The following is a 7976-nucleotide window of genomic DNA, read 5'->3' as shown; positions in this document are numbered from 1 at the left end:
GCACTATAAACCTAAGCTACCCATGAAAATATTTGGCTCCATTGTTGCTCTCTACTCTAGTTGGTCCCCTTAACTATTTCTCAGTCACTAGTCAGAGCAAGCTCTTCATTCTTTTGGAAATGTAAGCTTTCCAGTAATATAGGGTGTCACTCGCTCTGCATATTAGATTAGTGAAGTTAGCATAGTTCAACTTAGTATTGCACCATAACTGAAGGATATTTCACTCTCTAAATGTTCATCAGATGATAGTAAGAGTGAGTTTTATAAGTTGGACAATTTATTACAGTGTCCTTTTTTTCTTTCTGTATGTATTAGAACTCGCCATCAATGCTCATCATCAGATTTTGCTCATTTTAAAAATTTGTTTAAAAGATGTAGTGCACGGTTATTCCGACTGGTCCTGATGCCTACGTCTTTAAATGGCCTGTTAAGGAGCCGTTGTGTTTTTAAAAATCCTTCATCATGGAGATTTGTGCAAACAAGGCAAATTTATGCTCAGCATGAGGGGTTGTAGTCTCTGGGGGCGAAGTGGATTAGCACAGGGCACCAGAATCAGGGAGAAAAATTTCACCCACCCCCCCCCACAACCATTGAGAAGAAGCATGGGAGACTATCCTACAGGAAGTTGACCATGACAACGGACCAGCAAGAGGTTCAGTGGCTACAGGACCCATGTAGGCTGTAGGCTGCTGGCAACTTGTGGTTGAAGGACCTGCATGGTCTGTGAACTACTGCAGATTGGCTCATGTGAACATGGTATTAGAGCAAGGGATTGAGAGGGTATTGCAGCCAAGAAGGGTTCTCATGGGGTTCTGTAAGTTGAAGGCTTCCTGATCATAATTGGAGGATTTGACCTAGAGCTTGGGCTGCCAAAGATTTGAACAGGAGTCTGTACCTATGTGGAGACTGCAGGAGTGCTGGAGTTGAATCTGTGGACTGTCAAAGTCTCCGAAGGGAGTGCCTTTTGCTTCTCTTGTTTTTATTGTTCGGCAATGCTCATGGCAACTCTTTGTTTATCTTAGGGCAGACAAAAGTTGAAGTATGTCATGTACAGGTACTCCCTAACTTATGACTGTAATTGGGACCGAAGGATCGGTTGTATCTCAAAATGGACGTAAGTTGGAATTTTTACCTGTGTGCGTGGAATACCCACTATAACAGGGATACAGGGCATGTAAGAGCCAAAATGTGTACATGTTGTTAGTCGGCCTCCCTGGGTCCATAGGCTGGGAGTGGCCATCTTGATTCCTGTTTGCATGTGTGAGTCTTTATTTGGTGCAAGCTCAGTGGGTTCATGTATTGGAGTTCATTTGGCGCATGCGCGAGAGTTAAGGGCACGAATTTAATATCATCAGGGTGCTTAACTCTCATGCATAAGCCAATTGAACTCCAAAACACGAACCCACTGTGCTTGCACCAAATGAAGACTCACACATGCGAACAGGAATCAAGATGGCCACTCCCAGCCTATGGACCCAAGGAGGCCAACTAACAAGGTAAGTACACACATTTTGGATCTTACATGACCTGTATCCCTGTTATAGTTTGTCAAATATAACATAAAGCACGTAAATTTTGTATGTTTTCTTATATATATATATATATATGAACATATATATATAGACTCGCCAAGGCAAATAGGGCCTTTGGAAGACTACACAAAAGAGTCTGGAAAAACAACCACCTGAAGAAACACACAAAGATCAGCGTGTACAGAGCCGTTGTCATACCCATGCTCCTGTTCAGCTCTGAATCATGGATCCTCTACCGGCATCACCTACGGCTCCTAGAACGCTTCCATCAGCGCTGTCTCCGCTCCATCCTCAACATTCATTGGAATGACTTCATCACCAACATTGAAGTACTCGAGCTGGCAGAATCTGCAAGCATCGAATCCACGCTGCTGAAGACCCAACTGTGCTGGGTGGGTCACATCTCCAGAATGGAGGACCATCGCCTTCCCAAGATCGTGTTATATGGCGAGCTCTTCACTGACCACCGAGACAGAGGTGCACCAAAGAAGAGGTACAAGGACTGCTTAAAGAAATCTCTTGGTGCCTGCCACATTGACCACCGCCAGAGGGCTGATATCGCCTCCAACCGTGCATCTTGGCGCCTCACATTTCAGCGGGCAGCAACCTCCTTTGAAGAAGACCGCAGAACCCACCTCACTGACAAAAGACAAAGGAGGAAAAACCCAACACCCAACCCCAACCCACCAATTTTCCCTTGCAACCGTGCCTGCCTGTCCCGTATCGGACTTGTCAGCCACAAACGAGCCTGCAGCAGACGTGGACATACCCCTCCATAAATCTTCATCCGCGAAGCCAAGCCAAAGAAATATTTTTAAAATTTGGTTGTATATGCAGATGGATGTAAAATTGGGGTGTACCTGTATATTACATTTGTATATATTATTATTATATTTTAATAAAAGGAACTTTGAACCTTGGTTTGATGATGTTTCACAGCTTTGCTTTTACTTACACAACACACAGTCAGAGGCGCATAATCAGATTCTAATAGCGATACTTGGTATCACCCTATCAGAGATATTCCCTTTATACACTCATCTACCATCCATCTTCTCTACTACTGAAGATTAACCTTTTGTTTTGCTTTCCCATTTCTGACAAAGGATTACAGACCTGAAACAGGAACTGTTTACCTGCCTGACCTCTTGTGTGTTTCCAGCATTCTCTCTTTTTTTAATTTTAACAAGCAAGTCATGAGGAACTTTCATATTACGTGTTCAGCTATGACCTGAAAAAATACATCTCCCACCACTCTTCTCTCCCATGACTTTCTTTGCTTCCTTTAATCTTGTTATGGGAATAATAGTGGATGTTCTGCCATAAACAGAACATAAAGGGCTGCAGGTATATTCCCTCTTATGTACTGCTGCTACATACATGTTTATGATTGTTCCTGTTACATTACACGGACAAAGAATGGTGAGATTCTAATGGTGTGATTAATTAACTTGATCTACCCCTCTCAGAGATATTCCCTTCATCTCCCCTGCAGTGCTGTGTTTCGTCCTAGTGTACATCACATTCTACCAAGGAGAATATCTCTTGAAGGGAAAGGGAGCCTTCTGTAATTGGTGCAAAGTCTTTGCAGCTATCCTGATTATGTGTGGTGCTGTTAGGAATTGCAGAGATCCTATTTTAGTGCAAGATTCTGGCTGTAACATGCCCAGTTATTGTTTCAACTTGTTTTGACCAATTTCCTGAGCTTTTTAAGAAATACCTGATTTGGTGCTAAGGTTTGTTGCTGCAAAGTCTTAGCATTCCAAAAATAGAAATAATCCAAATTATAGGCATCCATTCCATAGCACTTTCCAAAGTATAACAGTAAAATAGAATGCGATGGAACATTATGTAACATGGGGGTGGCACAGTTGGGGTAGCAGTTAGTGAAATGCCTTTACAGCACCAGTAATTGGAACTGGGGTTCAAATCCTGTGCTGTCTGCAAGGAGTTTCTACATTCTCCCTGTGTCTGCATGAGTTTCCCCAAGTGGCTTCAGTTTCCTCCCACAGTTGGAAATGTACCTGGAGTGTTGGTTAATTGGGTGTAAATTGGGCAGCACAGACTTGTGAGCCAAAATGGCCTGTTATTGTTTGTCTAAATTTTTAAAAAAGCAGCAAAGCTCTACAAATACCTTGCACATATCAGTCAGTTATACTTGACGTCCTTTATTACCTGTCTTCATTGAGTCCTTCCTTGTCTGAGAAGTCCTATGCAATCCCTTCACAGGGATGGTACCTGATGCAAGACTGTGGGCTTTCAATTGAGGAGACCACAAATGATCTGCACAAGCAGTCCTGGGCCTAAAAGGTCCATCTTTGGATTATTTACCTTGGCAAAATTGCCAGCCTTCTGGGCTTGATGCTGAGAAACAGCCTTGAAAACTGTGAAATCCTAGAGGCTGGACAAATGTCAACTTGTAAAACAAAACAGCCAGCTCACTGTTTTACCTCTAGTCCTCTTGGGAAACACTGCTGAAATCTTCAGTCTTTTGGAGGACAAAGTGCTCATTTGCTGTGACATCCCACAGGCTCCTCTGAACTCTTGTGTCCAGTGCCGTGAAGCTTGCTTCACTTGTCACTTCTCTTCCATGAAATCAGACCTGGCTGCTGATATAACAATTTAAGTGCACATTCAGTTGTGTAGGATCTTATCAATGACTGCCTTCATTGGGTGGAATAGGATCTGATTTATTGCTCATTATAATCTCAGTTCCAATGTTTCTGTGTTATTCAGTTTATTCTCCCCAAATCTGTGTCATAATAGCATCTACCTCAGAAGTAACTTTGTCATGTATTTATCTACATCTGTTTTTTTTTTGTTCATGGTGATACCTCTATATATCTCCTATAATTGTTTATATTATGTCTCTTTATAGTTCCCTTGATGAAAGTCACAGTTTATCAGTAGAACAGACTACGACCTCATAAGGACATAATTGGAGCAGATTCAAGTTCAGTGCGATCCATTTTTGGTGATGTTTATGCCTTTTCTTCCACTGGGAACAATTTGGATCAAAACTCATGGTAAAATGATTACAATTTTGAGCACACAAATGAGTTAAGGTAAAAAAAACCACAGGAGAATGAAATGGGTGCAAATAGAAAAGTAATTAACATCTCAGAAGGGATCATATAGCTGTAGAGTAGGATGGGGGAGGGGGGAAGAAACCTGGAGCACCACCTTCACACACATCAAAGAACGAGGAGTAGCTGACACAGATTTAGGATTTTCAAGGACAAGATGTCAGGAATTTTTTTAATGGAGAGAGAATAATGAGCATTTGAAATTAGTTACCAGCACGGTTGTTTAAAGCAGAGTGTTGATTCATTTATGAGCCAAGTAGGCACTGATACTGCAATATAAAGATCCATTTTTTTTAACTATTAGTCGACTATTATTGTGAAACTCAAGTACTTTACCATCTTCCAAGCTCTGTGTGCTTCCTGTAGACAGTCATAGCCATTGCCTGCTTTTTATACAGTTCACTTTATATCAAAGAACTTATTTATTGGAAAGTTTACAAAATATTTTCTTGCTATTAATGATCTTTGACATTAAGATATCTTTAAAATTTTCAATGTATTTTCATGGTCTGTGGCTGGAAGAGGGAGCTTTTTTTATCATTTAAAATTTGACCAGGTTCCAGGTGGTAGGCAGGGCATCTGTGGCCGTGGTGTCACCCATCATAAATACACAGCAAAGAAATGATTGTCTTCCCTACCCAGAATCCCCCATGCAACTGGAATTCCCAGAATGGTTCCAACTCCATGGCGATTCTGGGTAGGGAAGACGGCCATTGCTCTTCCGCATATTGAGCCGCTGACACTGACGAGCAGCCCAGTGAGGTGCCAGAGCGGCTGGCAAGGCTGTCATAGCCCGCACCAGCTGCCCCCTGATAGTCCCCATTGGCCACCCCTGTCCTGATGGCTCCCGCTAGTTGCTCCTGCCCTGACAGCACCTACCGACCACGCTTGCCCTGAGGGTGTCATGAAGTGAGAAGGGTGAGTGAGATGAGTCGCAGGCTGACAGCATCATCTTGATGTCATCAGCCCACCCCTTGCCAGCCGCTTTCAGCGACAGTATATTCATGATGGATGTTGGAGCGCAGCACTTCGCCGCTGAGCCTTCCCCCAAGAGGGATTGCAGTCAGCACCTTGGAGCTGGCCAGGGCGCATTCATGGAAGCAAGTCTCCCGATATAAGGCGGAGAATCTCTGCCTTTACACTCGGGCTTTTTGAGTGTATGAAAGGGCTTATTGACTCAATAAAAATGTGGTTTAATGTTGAACAATACTTCTTGTGTGCATTGTGAAGTGAGCTTCTTTTTGAAGCTTATAGTTATTTTAAAAAAACATAAAGCTTTTATGTCTTTCTTTCTTCTACCTTTTACATTTCAAAAGTATTCTGTGAGCAAATATGAAGAGTGGTCAATGTTGTAAGATAGGTAAACACAAGCAGCAGATTTTCACATAAACAATATTTAAAATAAATGTTGGCCAGGACACCGGGTGACATTCCACGATTTTCAATTTGTACAGATCTGCTAGATCAAGGGCGGGCAACTTTTTAACATGTGTGGACTGGATAGTGCGTCAGAGGTTGAAAGGCGGGCTGCACTGATGCTTCCATGAATAAAATAAATACTGAAACACAGACATTATGTAATTGAAGTTTCTGATTGTCTCTGCCAGAAATATGTAATGTTCAGTGTATGAATGTAATTGACAATAATTTATCAAAAAAAAATTCCACAGGAAAAGTTTAAGCAACGAAATCAACCGTATTCCTTTGAAAAAATTATGATGATGCATTTCAGGTCAGGAGAGGCATCTTCATCTCTGGAAATGCACCAAAAATCATGAATTAATCATTAAAATAAAAAAAAAGTCAAAAAGGAGAAATACTCATATTGAAAACAAAATAACTAGCCCCAAAACAAACAGTAGCTCAGCCAGTGGGAAACTTGATTTTGTTTGTTCTTTGAAAGCATTTTAATATTGGGTGACATACAGTAGTTGTTGATGCCAATTGCAAGACATCATCTAAATGGGCATTAGTCATATTTGTTCTCAAGTGGTTCTTGGTGTTCTTCATTTCTGAGAGCAGTTGCTCACACACGTCTGTACTGCCAAACAGTGATACCATCTTTTTGGGACTATGGCAGATCTATAGTTAATGAATTGTGATCTGACATAGGTGTCCTTAATGTGCAGATGTTCCAGGGCCAAATAGAGAACCAGGGAGATAACATCTGCTATGGACCTGTTTGACGATAGGTAAATTGAATTGGGTCTAGGGTGGTGGTCGGCTCCAGATGATGTGAGCCATGACCAGCCCTTTAAAGTACTTCACTATGGCGGATGCCAGACCCTTTAACATGCAGAATGCAGGGCTGGTGGACAAACTGCATGAATGGAGAGGGTAAAACTGATCAAAAATTACACATGAATGATTTTGGACAAGAACTGGACAGATGTGACACAGACAGGGAAAGCCTGAAGTTGCTTTTACTGAGCATCCAGCTTTGGGATAAAAACACAAAGCTGGAGGACCTGACAAACTTTCTCCAGCTTTGTGTTTTTACTTCAACCATGGGGTCTGCAGATTTTCGTGTTTTACATCCAGCGTTGGGAATTGGAAACCACCACATGACCACCCTGCTGAGATAACCCTGCTTCACTTGATTCTCTGCTACAGTTTTAACCATTTCATGATCTTCCTCTTGGGTTGAAATCCCTTCCTTCCACACGGGCAGCACTGCTGTCCTCCCTCCCAAGCACTCACTTCAATTAGTCAGCCACTCTCCGGCCGTCAGAGCAGCAAGGCGCCTGCATTGATGCCTGATTCCACCAGGGGAGTTTTTTCCGATTGTTGCAGTCTGAATAAGTTGTAACCAAACACAGGGTCGCTGGCATGCATTGCACAGCACTCTTGAGTGATGTACTTTACGTATGTGGGAATGTGCATCCTTTAATCCCTTCTAACAATTACAGCGAGAGCCAGTTTTGCCTGAGATTGTGGCATTCAATGATTTCTCCATGCTGTTGTGTGAGAGGTTGTGGACCTGATAAATTTGAATTGTGGGCCAGATACAGCCTATGAGCCATAGGTGGCCCACCCCTGTGCTAGCTAGTCATTCATAAGCTTTTAAGAGGCAAAATTAGGAGGTTTATATTTTGTAATAAACAGGCTTTCTGCTCACACTTATATTTGCTTCACAAGGAACAGAATAAATGAGCAAAGGGCAAGCATGAGCTGATTAGACAGTCAGTTTTTGTGGAGTAGGTCATGTCTGATTGATGAAGCTGCATTGTTATAGATAGTAATTGACATGCTGAATAGAGCAGTTTTCATCAGGCATGTGATAAGGCTTTGTACAGGAGGCAATATGTAGAACTGGGGTGTTATAATTTGTGGGGAATTCATTGGAAAAGAAACAACA

The 7976-nt window shown here is 42.2% G+C and overlaps 1 long non-coding RNA gene across 1 annotated transcript; it reads left to right on the top strand.

Annotated features, from left to right (window-relative positions):
- Nucleotides 1-28: 28 nt before the first annotated feature.
- On the top strand, nucleotides 29-6144 carry LOC138736418 (uncharacterized). The gene is made up of 4 exons (XR_011340279.1): nucleotides 29-121; nucleotides 1023-1114; nucleotides 4411-4558; nucleotides 6073-6144. It is a non-coding gene; the product is annotated as an uncharacterized lncRNA (long non-coding RNA).
- The last annotated feature ends 1832 nt before the right edge of the window (nucleotides 6145-7976 follow it).

This window comes from Narcine bancroftii, chromosome 1 (assembly GCF_036971445.1).
Source record: "Narcine bancroftii isolate sNarBan1 chromosome 1, sNarBan1.hap1, whole genome shotgun sequence".
NCBI classification, from domain to species: Eukaryota; Metazoa; Chordata; class Chondrichthyes; order Torpediniformes; family Narcinidae; genus Narcine; species Narcine bancroftii.
The sequence above is the reverse complement of the archived record's forward strand: the minus strand, read 5'-3'. Positions and strand labels throughout refer to the sequence as shown.